Below are 12195 nucleotides of genomic sequence, written 5' to 3'. Positions count from 1 at the left end.
AGCCAGCTCGGGCTGGCAGGGAAGAAGAAATAAAATTATGTATGTATGTATTTTTAAATAAGCAATAAGGGAGAAACGCGTCGCGATCCTCACCGGTGAGGACAATAAGAAACTCCGGGCTTTATTTTTTGTCATCAATTGTCCATTCTTTTATAATATTGTTATTAAATATATATATTTTTTTAATAAGTCTTTTCTATCAAAGTCTGATTAATTATATAAGCTAATACACGCACATCACCGTAAAAGTGCGGAGAAAATGTTACATAGCAACAGTGTGCTGTGTGTACGCCACTTTATTTCCGCCGCCCCATGTAGGTACATAGGTTTATGTATGTATGTAGGTTACTAAAATATTTACTTAATAATTTTCCATTTGTTTGTATTATGGAAGGCACTAAAGTTAAATAAACGAATGATTAATGAAATCGAGTGAGCGTCCTCTGAAATCTGCCGGCCTTAAGAGGCTGTCGCCCATAGGCCGCGGCCTATACGGTCTATTTACAAATCCAGGACTGGTGCTAAGTGAGCCGTTTCTCATTGTGTTGAAAATAATAAAAAATATTAAATTATGCGTCCCTCTATGGATATTTCACGATGTTTAAAAAATAAATCAAGTCTAATAGTTATAGTGTCATCACAATATAAACATCGTGATATTAGTTATAATTTATTGATTATAAGAAATTAATCTAAGGATGTTTGATTAATAAAACATTCATGATATCGTGTCGAACGAAATATTAATGATCGCTGTAGAAAGTTTCGTGTTAAACAAAATAAAAACAAGAATATTATTAATTACTTTTATTATTAATCGCATTTAACATCGTTTTCGCAGTGCTTTTTTTTTTTTTGAGAATATATTAAATCAGTTTATATTACTTATTTATTGCCAATATTAATTAATGAATCATAACATGACTGAATATAGATGACAAGTTTATTTAACGTTATGCAAACAGCTATATTTTATAGCGTATTTTTTTTTATTGCTGTTATATTTTATGCTTTAAAACACCATTTATCCAATGATTGCAAAATCTAGTGTTAAAACAATTTCTTAGCTCGAAATCAATTGTCCTTGTATTTCTCGCTCTCTATTACAAGGGACGGAATGCTGACGGTAAAAATAGGTGCACTACTTATGCCTCTGCCTACCACTTGAGTCATAAAAGCGTGAATGTTTGTAGTGTTTGCAACTATTGCTACAAATCAATATGTACTATATACCAATAATGTGTATCAGAGAAAGAAGCTCCTCAAATCTTTCCGACCGGTTGACCGACGCATTATATCGGCGAAGTGTGTGTGATGTGTGTAATCGAAGACAGATCGTTGGGCAATTTTGTATTCTGCCCTGTGTAGTTAAAAACCCTAATCCTAGCAAATGGCCTTGAGCATTCGTTTTACACTCTTACGGCGTATGAGTTAAGAGCGAGAATATGCGAATTTCACGAATAATTAAAATAAAAAACTATTTTAGGTCTTTTTGAAAATGTTACCTTACAAAACATTCCTTATTAAATTGTCTATCTATTAGTGTTGCTAATTAAAATTATTTGTACTTCTGGTAGAAATGTACGGAACCGATAATATTAATGGAATTTCCATTTTGGAATTAATTAAATATTATCCAAACAAAAACAATAAAACAACCAAAGTAAAGATAACATATTGCATAATATATGATGATATTTTTTTTCTTTATGATCATAAATTTCGAATAGATAGGTCTAAAATACGGTAAGCACGCCATTTTGTAGGGAAAGCGCCTTAAATCAAACACGTACTGTATACGTTGGATTATCGCCAAAAGAAGGCACTATACCGCTATGAATAAAGAATTTGCAAATGAAACGTTTAGGAATTGTTCTTGTGAGAGTATCACTTGTTATACAACGTGTAGGACCTGAAACTTTTTAAATATCATCAAATTGTTTTGATAACAGGCCGCTGTTTTATTACATTTTAAGTCAAGGAAGGGCTTAAACTTTCAGGCTTTTTGCTTGTAAATAAAATAATTTTATACCATAAACGGTAAAAGTTTGTCAAATTATGAACATTCCCGGACACATTTTTTAAACCACAAGTATGTACTTAAATTTTTTTATACGAGCTCAAATATAATATTTTAGTCTTGTTTTAATAGTCGGGTTCGGGTTATATTTTATATTTAAGACTTAGTATAAATTAGGGTCTAACCACTAACAATAGAAGATAAACAGTGCGATCTGACAGCATCCCCGTGTATACTTATTGAGATAAAAATCTGTATTTTTACGAAGTCCTAATTTTTCAAACGTTTTATAAAATTTATTTATTAAACAAATTTGAACCTGACTAAATATAAAGATGAGACAAATTGACAGCTTGCTACATACATATAATTGTCGTTTTAAATTTTATTGTATTATATCTGATACAAAAATCAATCCTAATACAAATTTTATTACATTAACCAGTAACAAAATGATAAACATAGCAACAACAGCTCATTTCACTTCTAAATAACAAACACTGGTTTATTCTAAACGTCGTCGTGTGTAAATACATCTGGGGAATGTAAACGAGTTCTTTAGTAGTACCCAACTCATATGACATGTGAAACATTGTTCCACATCCCCAGAGAACTACCCTTGTATAACCATCGCTGCGCTGTGAGGCTCTCTCGATACTAGAATAGTTTTGTTGAATAAATATATACAATACATTGTGTATTTTGGCGTAAAGCCAAATATAAACCTTACATAAGATCTGCGGAAACTTAGAATAACTATTTGGTTACACGGTAGAGCGATTCAAACGACTGGCAAGTTAATTCCTGTCAATAAACTGTAATCTTTATACAAACGTTATTAAGGAACAGGAATGATTGGTGCAAAGTAATATAACACTGGCAACTGATACCCGACAAGGTGTTAAGTATCGGTGTAATCAATTACATTTAAATAAGCCGCACGTTTGCATCGAGCGTGTAATATTTATAGGTAACTAATGAATAGTGTTGTTCACTCGTGATCTAGATGACCTAAAGTTACAGGTTTGTTTGTCACATTAGCCAGACAAAAAAGTAATTCAATTTTTTTTATTATTATAAATTCAAAATTGGAATGTTTATAGAAAATAAATCCAGAAACTGCTCGAGAGTTTGCGTGAAATTTAGCCGGCAGAATAAGTCACACATAATGTAATATGGGGTACTTTCCATCCCTGGAGGCACAAGCAACAAGCTGATAATATACATTCAGGAAATCACTTTGATTGCCACTACCCAATTTCTCTATAGCCAAAATAACTTACAAACACAAATCGAATGTAGATACAGAAATTTCCGCGTTACCTCAAGAAAACAAAATATGTCCCAAGAATAAAACATATTCCATGTTGATTCTGCAGAAACACTGCACTGCACCGAGATCGTATTATTATAAAAGAATGCTGTATCGGAAATAATATCGGCGTACAATGTCAATATCAAATGTAAGAGAATGCACAGCTATATTGGATGCAGGTATCTTTTCCAATTTTGCATACCTGTGCAGTTTACTTTGCAACAACCGTAAACTTTATTTTAGGTATATCATATTTCATACAAATTAAGCAATGTATTTCCGAACACAAAAGCAGTTAGGGTATCGTTTAAGATACGATCGTAATGAAATTATTGTATTTATAATCGTGACGCTGAAGTAAAAAAAAATGTAATGCTCAAACTATTCACGTTAATGTGGACATTATTAAGTATTTCGCTGGTGGTAGGATATATCTCAATCCGTCCGGATAGCGACCACCGTGCACAAGGTGTTAAAACCCGCCATAGTGGCCCACGTAAGTGTCGCGTTCCGAGATCAGCTTGTGTATCTCCGGTTCCAACAGGCCGGCATAATTGTATCGACTGCCGAGGGGTAATCAGCTCTCGTCAGACATTCTAGCGGAATCCACTCCGTTTACCATCAGGTTCAGTAGAGTCACTTTGCTATGCACGTAAAAAAAAATCATTTGAGAATGTTTATAAAGCTACAAAGGCCTAAAACTTTATTCTCGTAAACGTTATTAAAATATCCTAACATTATTGAATCTGTATAGCAAGCAAACTAATACATAATATCATAAGTCATACAACGAGAAATTAAACCCAACATAAAGCGGAATAACATAAATAAAACTCGGCCCGCAGTGCCATATTTGTTGTATTAATACGTTATGCAAACAGCGTCGATATTTCACATTAAGCGACTGTTAACTATCGTTCGACGATAAATTGTTTATCGAGAGTACTGAGACTGCGCTCAAGGGCGACATTTCACATTAATATCACTCCTATGGGAAATATAAATTTATTGTGCGGCAGACGAGGCGGCTGGAGTTAGCTAAAAGCGTTTGCGTGCATGCTCCTGTAACAGTTAGTCGTTGATGAAATGACTTATACTTTTATCTCAACCCATTCAATTTACGCGGCTAGTAAAATTTAAACAGCGCCGCAGAGCATACCAATTTCTTTGCAAAGTAAAACTTTTTTTTTTATAAACCTGAGTCATTAAACGTATAAGAGAAACATCAAAACATAGTAACGCGAACGGTAACAAATAATTGCATGTAACCTTTTTATATAAAATACAAGGAATCAATACATAAAACGAAGGGGTATGCAGAGGCGCAACTAGGGCACCCACTTTTCGCCAAGTATGTTCCGACCCATGATGTGATAGGGGGCGAGCCTATCGCCATATCGGGCACAAATTCCAGACTCCGGGCTGATACTGAGCAGAAAAACCCAAATATCACTTTGCCCGACCCGGGATTCGAACCCAGGACCTCAGAGCGCTATTGTACCGGACGTGCAATATAACTACGCCACCGAGGCAGTCACAAGGAATCAAATAATATTTAAATGGAAATGCATAAAAAAATTCAAGTGTGATATAAAAAGTAGAGTGTGCCAGCTAACGAGCGCGGGAAGTTATTAAAGTGCATAAAACGAATGAGGTGGGAAACACCGCCACCTACCGCCTGGATGTGACACTGAACTACATTAAATCGCAAATCGATAATAAATATTAATCTGCAAGCATTCTCGACACAGTCTTTAAAATTAAATATGCCAGAGAGGTGAGAAAATTCGAGATCATTTTTAAAAGTTGTATATATCGAACGTATCGAACACACACATTTTTTTAGAAAAGTCAGATGTGTGTGTCCTTGGGATTTGAACCTGCGGAAATTCGTCTCGGCAGTCCGTTCCACAAACAACTAGGCTATCGCCGCTTTTTTAAAAAGTTGTATAGTTGTAATAAAACTAACTCTACAACGTGTTAGAACAACTATAAACACAATACGGGTTGTCACGTACGACAGCACAAAGAATATTAAACCCAACACTGTAATGAAAAAAAAAAAGTCTGACCGCACGACTAAGGGCATAGCGCCAAGGGTTGTACCAATTTGGAGTACACCTTGTACTTAAAGCTAAGCCCAAAGTAAAACAAGAGGCAAGTTAACCAACACACAAATTAATTAAACTTAGACAGACACCAGTAGGCGTTTCGGGATAAGTTACTGAGGTAAGTTCTGCGCTATTTTTAGTCCATTACGTATAAACCACCTGGCAAATTAGTTAATTAAGTAAAATTTATATTTAAACTGAAGAAGAAAATTATTGTACGATATCGAATACTCTGCATAATTTGCTACGTTGCCATTAAGAAACTTCATTCTGGCCACATTATTGTTTATGATTATTGATAGGGCTCAATGGACTTGTTTCCAGAGCCATAAATAAATTAAAAAAAAAAAGATTATTGATAGCCTACGGTCTTGACTAATGGTTTTGACTAATGTATAGGCACAGTCAGTCACAAAAAGCCGAAATATAAATCTTTAAAACGCTTCTACACATTCACCTCAATCTAAATATTGTTTTTCCTTGGTCTAAAATAAAGTATAACACTTGAAGTTTATTATAGAGAAGAAAAAACTATTATTGACAAGGGCACATTTAAAGGCAATTTAAATTTTTTAATTTCTTGTCAAGTGCAAATTTTATTAACAAAAAAAACATTACTCATTTAATTGTTGAGAAAAACAGTTATAAAAATTATAATTTACTACATTAACAACTCCGTTCCACAATGGCCATGTCAAAACATCCGTAATACAAGACGGCAGTAAAAGGAAATGCGGCGACAAATGTACATTAGGTACCTAATGGTTAATGGTTTTCCACAAGACGGAAGCCTGACGAAAGTAGTTGTTTCTGTAATTCTATATACAAAGGGCTTTATTCCCATTGTTACGCCTCAAGAGCCATTGACGGGGGTCGTCGCGTTTTGAATGCCAATGACGCGAGATATTCTTGTTGCCACCCGAAAATCCGATTAGCTGTAACATTAAAACATCTTTATATAACGACTAGGTGACCAGGCAAACGTTATTTTGCCATATATATTATTTCTAGAAAATATTTTTGTAGTAAAATAAATTTATAAATATTAATATCTCTATTAAAAAATAGGGGTTGGTGGTAGAAGGGTGAAAATTTAGGGTTGTATGTATTTTGGATGCCAATTCATAAAAAAATAAAATAAAAAACTTTAAAATACTTTTGCCCAAAAAAAATTGGAGGGGCACACCTTTATCACTTAGGAATTAAAAATAATATTGTTTAAAACCGATTCTCAGATTTACCAATTATAAACAAAAAAATCATATTAAGAATCGATCGAGCTGATTCGAAGAAGTTTGGAAACTAACAGTGTGACACGAGAATTTTATATATTCGATTTCAAATTGTATAATCACCACCATTATGACCGTACACAAAGGATAAAGGCTTCCAACACCCTCGAACATTTCCTTCATTCCAATGTTTCCTTAATACATTTAAAAAAAGAATTTCAATGTGAGAATTCTATTTTCAGTAATCTCAAAAGGGAAAGAGTTATGAAATGTGAAACTCGAGAAAATATTATATGAATGTACAGTACTGGGAAATGGTGAGAATGTTTTAGGAGTGCTTTTGTACATTGCGTACATGTGTGCTCGTGAAGGCAAAGGTTGCACCGAGTGTGCGGTTTTCTCATTTTTATATTATTTAAAAAATTTCGCTCTTTTAAAGTTAATTACGCTTAGAAACTTGCATTATATATATTTTGACAATAATACCAGTAATAACGTTTAATAACCGTGTTTTAAAATATGTATTAACATCTACATTATGTAGATCTGCGAATGTTTCGGATGGCCTTTTAACTTTCCAGCATATCGACCCATTACAATATTCTGCCCAATACAATTTAACTTGAAGATCAAAGACGCAATTTATATTATTCATATATCTAATCCCAACTCCATTTGAAATAACAATAATAAAACATGTGCCATATTATAAATTATGTATGTTGAAATTTGAGCACGTTCTTTAAATCAGTATAGTACAAGCTAGTAAAAATAACGTAAGTTTTATGCTGTATTCTTTGACCTATATGGATATGTGCCATCACTATATACATTTTTATATGCTCGCAATATCGTTCGATATCATGACGCCTTAGAGATACAATGGATTGCTTAGATATGGTTCAGTGACATTATTTTTTTTCCGAATAATGTCGCATATTTAACGGTCGTATTATAATCATAAGAGGTCTTTGTCTTCACAAATAAGTAAATTTCAAACGAAATATTTAACTAAAAAACACGACGCTGTTTTTTGTAGATTTTTTATTTTGACCTTGTTGACTTGATTTACATTAGAAAAATATAATATGGTGGATGCAACATTACCGTCATATTAACTTTCACAATTTACATCCAAATACCTTATTTTAAATATATTTACACAAACAATATCGACATAAAAAGTCTAAATTAAGTGTAAAAATAAAACCAATATAACTAATTGTAACCGCCTGTAGATTAATACCGTTCGATGTCTAGTCTAGACTTTACCGACGCAATCAAAGTCTAGGTACAGACATGCAGCGTTTTATAGACAACTGCAAAGGCCATTGTACTGTGCTAAATTAAATTTAAGGGAATTGCACCAACTATAAGAGCTTACATTAAAACGTGATTTTAAATAACGCAGTCAAATTTATTTATATAATATGACGTCGTATGCCTGGCGAATTTTGGGCCAGGATTGCTACCTTGTTGAGCCCTGATACTGCTCGTAGGCGTCGAGGCAGACCAAAGAAGAGATGGCGGGACGAACTGGATTCATTTAAAAATAACTGGTTCACTATAGCGCAGGATCGTGATTCATGGAAGGATCTTAGGGAGGCCTTTGCCCAATATTGGGACATTATAGGCTGATACGATAAGATACGATACGATACGAGACGTCCAGCTGTGAGTTGGGCAGACGGTATGTAAAAGATATAAGAAAGTGGCTGGATGCAGACCGCTTCCAAAATATCAATCAATAAAATCAGCCCCTCTTCACAAACTGATAGGCCTCCTCATTATCACGCCACTCTTTTCGGTTCCGTGCGAGCCTCGTCCATTGCTTGCCGGCAAACCTCGCGATATCATGTGATCATCAGGCTCATAAGTGGACTGCTTCTCTATCTATGACCGTTCTTGGAGTACCATTTGGTGACTGCTAGTGACAAGTGTGCCAACCCTTTCCACTTCAGCTTGACAAGGCGTGTGCCTACGTCTTCAACTTTAATATTTTCAAAATAGGTAGGTAGGTCCGGAAATCTTTGGAGACCTGTAATATTTTAATACTAAGTGGCCACGTAAAATAACGTGTACAAGACTTAAGCCTTATTTTATGCATAAGTCAGATTTAGAGGTTATAACAAAATTATAAAAACTTCTTATTAAAATAAATACCACATTAGACCACAATAACGTTTGTAAGGAATGCGATTTGTTTAATATGAGGTAGGTAAACTATGACCCTTTGAAATTTGACATAACTATTAATTATAAAATTTCTTATTAAAATAAATACCACAAGACCCTATTTTACAAACTAGTCTAATATATAAACTGTCGGTTGAATTAAAACTTTAAGGAAACGTACGCCAACATCTTGAATGTTTTGTTTATATTAAACGGTGTCGAAAATATAATTAATTTAGTATTTAAAAACTGTCTATAAAGTTATTAAGTTAAATATGTCTAAGAATATTTTATCCAGAGAATGGTATTTTATTAATTTTTATTCATATCTGTATAGATGATAACGGTGGCACGTCATTTATCTCTAGCCTTTAAAATTGTACTTCAAATGAATATATATAAATGTATATTAATATGAACACTGCTTTCCTTTCATGCTAAACACGTCGCAAATAAATTAATTGAAAAATATATACTATGGTAAATGTGCACTTTAATTATAAATTAAGCGGGTTTCAACAACAAAATATTATTCATTCTGATGTTATGACCTACATCATTAATTAGAAATATTTTTTTTGATAACAACTCGAATCCAAATAACGTATAGACAAAGTATTTTTTTATTCTGTGCGATTTTTGTATGTCTCCTTTATTCTGCGGGTAAAGAAATATCAAATTCATCAAGATATTGGCTAGTTGACATTTAAATTCACAATCATAATTAAACTAATAAATTAAATTGATTAAATCAATTACCATGATTAATTTGATTACACTTCCTGTGTGTAGTGCGTAATTAATGAGTGCTAATTACTTGAAGTATGGCTTATCAATTGCATAAGAATGAGGGTTTGTATGCAATTATTTAGTCGAAAGTAGATTATAAATTACTAGCTTTTGCTCGCGGCTTCGCCTGCATGAAGAAGTTTTCCGGGATAATTTTTTTGTTCGTCTTACTTGATATGTATCGTTATATTATGAACAAATTACACAAATTCATTATTAATTGTAGACCATGTTATTCTGATATATAAACCAATATTACTGTAAAGTTTCATACAAATCCGTTCAGTAGATTTTTCATTAAAGAGGAACAAACATACATACATCCATCATCACAAACTTTCGCATTTATAATATTAGTAGAATTATACTGCACACCGCATAGTCTTAGGCGTCTCATTCAAAGATAATAAAAATATAGAACAAAAATAGTAATGTAAAGAATTTGGACATGAATAAGCGGAGATCTATATTGTTACTTGAAACTATGTATGGAGTAAGTGTTATACGCTTAGAAATCTCAATTAAAAAATCGACAATATCACAACTTAAACTGAATTTTATGTAGCCTTTACGTCAAATAATATCACAAAGACATCTGTTTAAATTTATAATAATTGTATTACAGCAATACATTATGTTTAAATTTGAAGAGGGATACTCTAATAAAATAGTGCAAATAGAAATGAGAATTTACACTCGAATGCAAGTCGGACGGTTTGTAATCAGAATTTATTGCTTTAGGAACGAGTTTGCGCCGTCGAGACGGATGCCTGTGTAATTTCAACCATCTCAGACGTCCAATGCCCAGCGTCGACTAGGCGCGTCGAGTCGAATAGAATCGCATTAATTCCCCTGTCATACATTTACTATGAAAGTACTACCATTGGGCACGCGCTGCAACACGCCGCGCCTAATCACCGCGCATGCAAATAAATGCGACTCAATTCGGCACGCGATTCTGCTTTAAACCAACGCCGGGCATAAAGATTTAAGCTGTGGAATAGTTCGCCAATATACATGTTCCCACCTTCCTACAACGAGGTCCTTCGATGTATGAAGAAGCCAGGTAGGCCGTGAATATATTTATCTTTTGCCGGCCGACATTTTCGACAAATACAGTCATTCGAAACCACATTTAAATATATAATATCAGCCCTATTATCCCACTGTTGAGCACGGACCTCCTCTACTACTGAGAGGGATTAGGCGATAGACCACCACGCTGGCCTAGTGCGGATTAGTAGACTTCCCACACATTCGAATTGAAGCCAAATTGCTGTGCCTTAAATAAAAAAAAAGGAAAGACCACTAGTTCGTCTTCCCAGTCGTTCCGTTTTTGTCCATGAATGAATAATGTCACGAAAGTAAAGTATTCGACACGTGTGTCAACACGCGCGCAAACTTCCGCCAAGTCGTTAATCTCGGACGCTAAAAGTTTATGCATATTGAATTTCTTGTTTCCCGCATCGTGGCTTATGGAAATTTTCCTTTATGTGTTTGATGAAACTGTTGAAGTTATTGTGAAGTGATATATTATGTATATATTATGCAACAATGGGAACTATAATATAGCAATAATTGTAGTCTATTACATTTTTTCATATTTGCCTGCATCGTAGCAGGTATTCAGGTTCATTAATAACATTGGATGATAATAATATAATTATTGACAAAATTATCAATAAAACCTACTCGGCAATGCAACATTTATTTTAATTTTAATGTCGATCAATATCATAAAAATACTTGAATATTTTATGTTACAAATATTGATGTAATTAAATATAACACATATCACCTCCATCTAATCACGAAACAAATAATTATGACTGATTTAATCCCTTCGATATGAAGGATAATTTAACTGACAAATTACGACAAACGTACGTGCGATATTATTCCTAGAAATTTAATTATGATAATGTCAAGCAATTCGACAGATATTCAACAGATAACAAATCGAAATAAACCCACACGATCCTGAACGAACACAAACAAAGAGGTTCTAACTTCCCATACCGAAGCAATTCTAGATGCTTCCACGAGTGCCGCAAACATTGGTGTCAAACACAGGGTAAAGTCGGCACAAACTTTGGCGAGCGGTGCGTATCGAGCGCCTGAGGATAACCGTTTTAAACGTCAGACAATCGCAACCAGCCCTCGGGGACGGCGAATACGCCGAGAGAGGCGGATCGACTTAGCCTAATAGCGTTAACTCTGCGACTTTCGTCAGATAAGCGAATTACGTTTTTACACGCGTATGCGACTGCAAAGGATTTTTTATTCATATTTTTATTTCAGGGGTTTTATCTTCAGCAGACATGACAACCTCATCGAAACTTGCCACAACGCACAATGCAAATAAATAATTTAATTCAGATAGGTATTAATAAGCTGAAACACTGCTGAACGACTGTTAGTAAATTACAAAGTTTTCTAACGAGCCCTGGTTTCCGATTGGATAAAATGCTACGAATCAGTCTTACATCCAGTCTATTTTATGTGAATATTTTAAAACTCTACCTTATGGAACTTCAATTTCTTTGAATAAAA

The 12195-nt window shown here is 33.9% G+C and overlaps 1 protein-coding gene across 13 annotated transcripts in view; it reads right to left on the bottom strand.

Moving 5' to 3' along the window:
* Positions 1-12195, bottom strand: part of LOC115448299 (dual 3',5'-cyclic-AMP and -GMP phosphodiesterase 11) — a 239158-nt gene that overhangs the window by 49408 nt on the left and 177555 nt on the right. The window lies entirely within an intron of this gene.

This window comes from Manduca sexta, chromosome 10, assembly GCF_014839805.1.
Source record: "Manduca sexta isolate Smith_Timp_Sample1 chromosome 10, JHU_Msex_v1.0, whole genome shotgun sequence".
Taxonomy (NCBI): Eukaryota; Metazoa; Arthropoda; class Insecta; order Lepidoptera; family Sphingidae; genus Manduca; species Manduca sexta.
The sequence above is the reverse complement of the archived record's forward strand: the minus strand, read 5'-3'. Positions and strand labels throughout refer to the sequence as shown.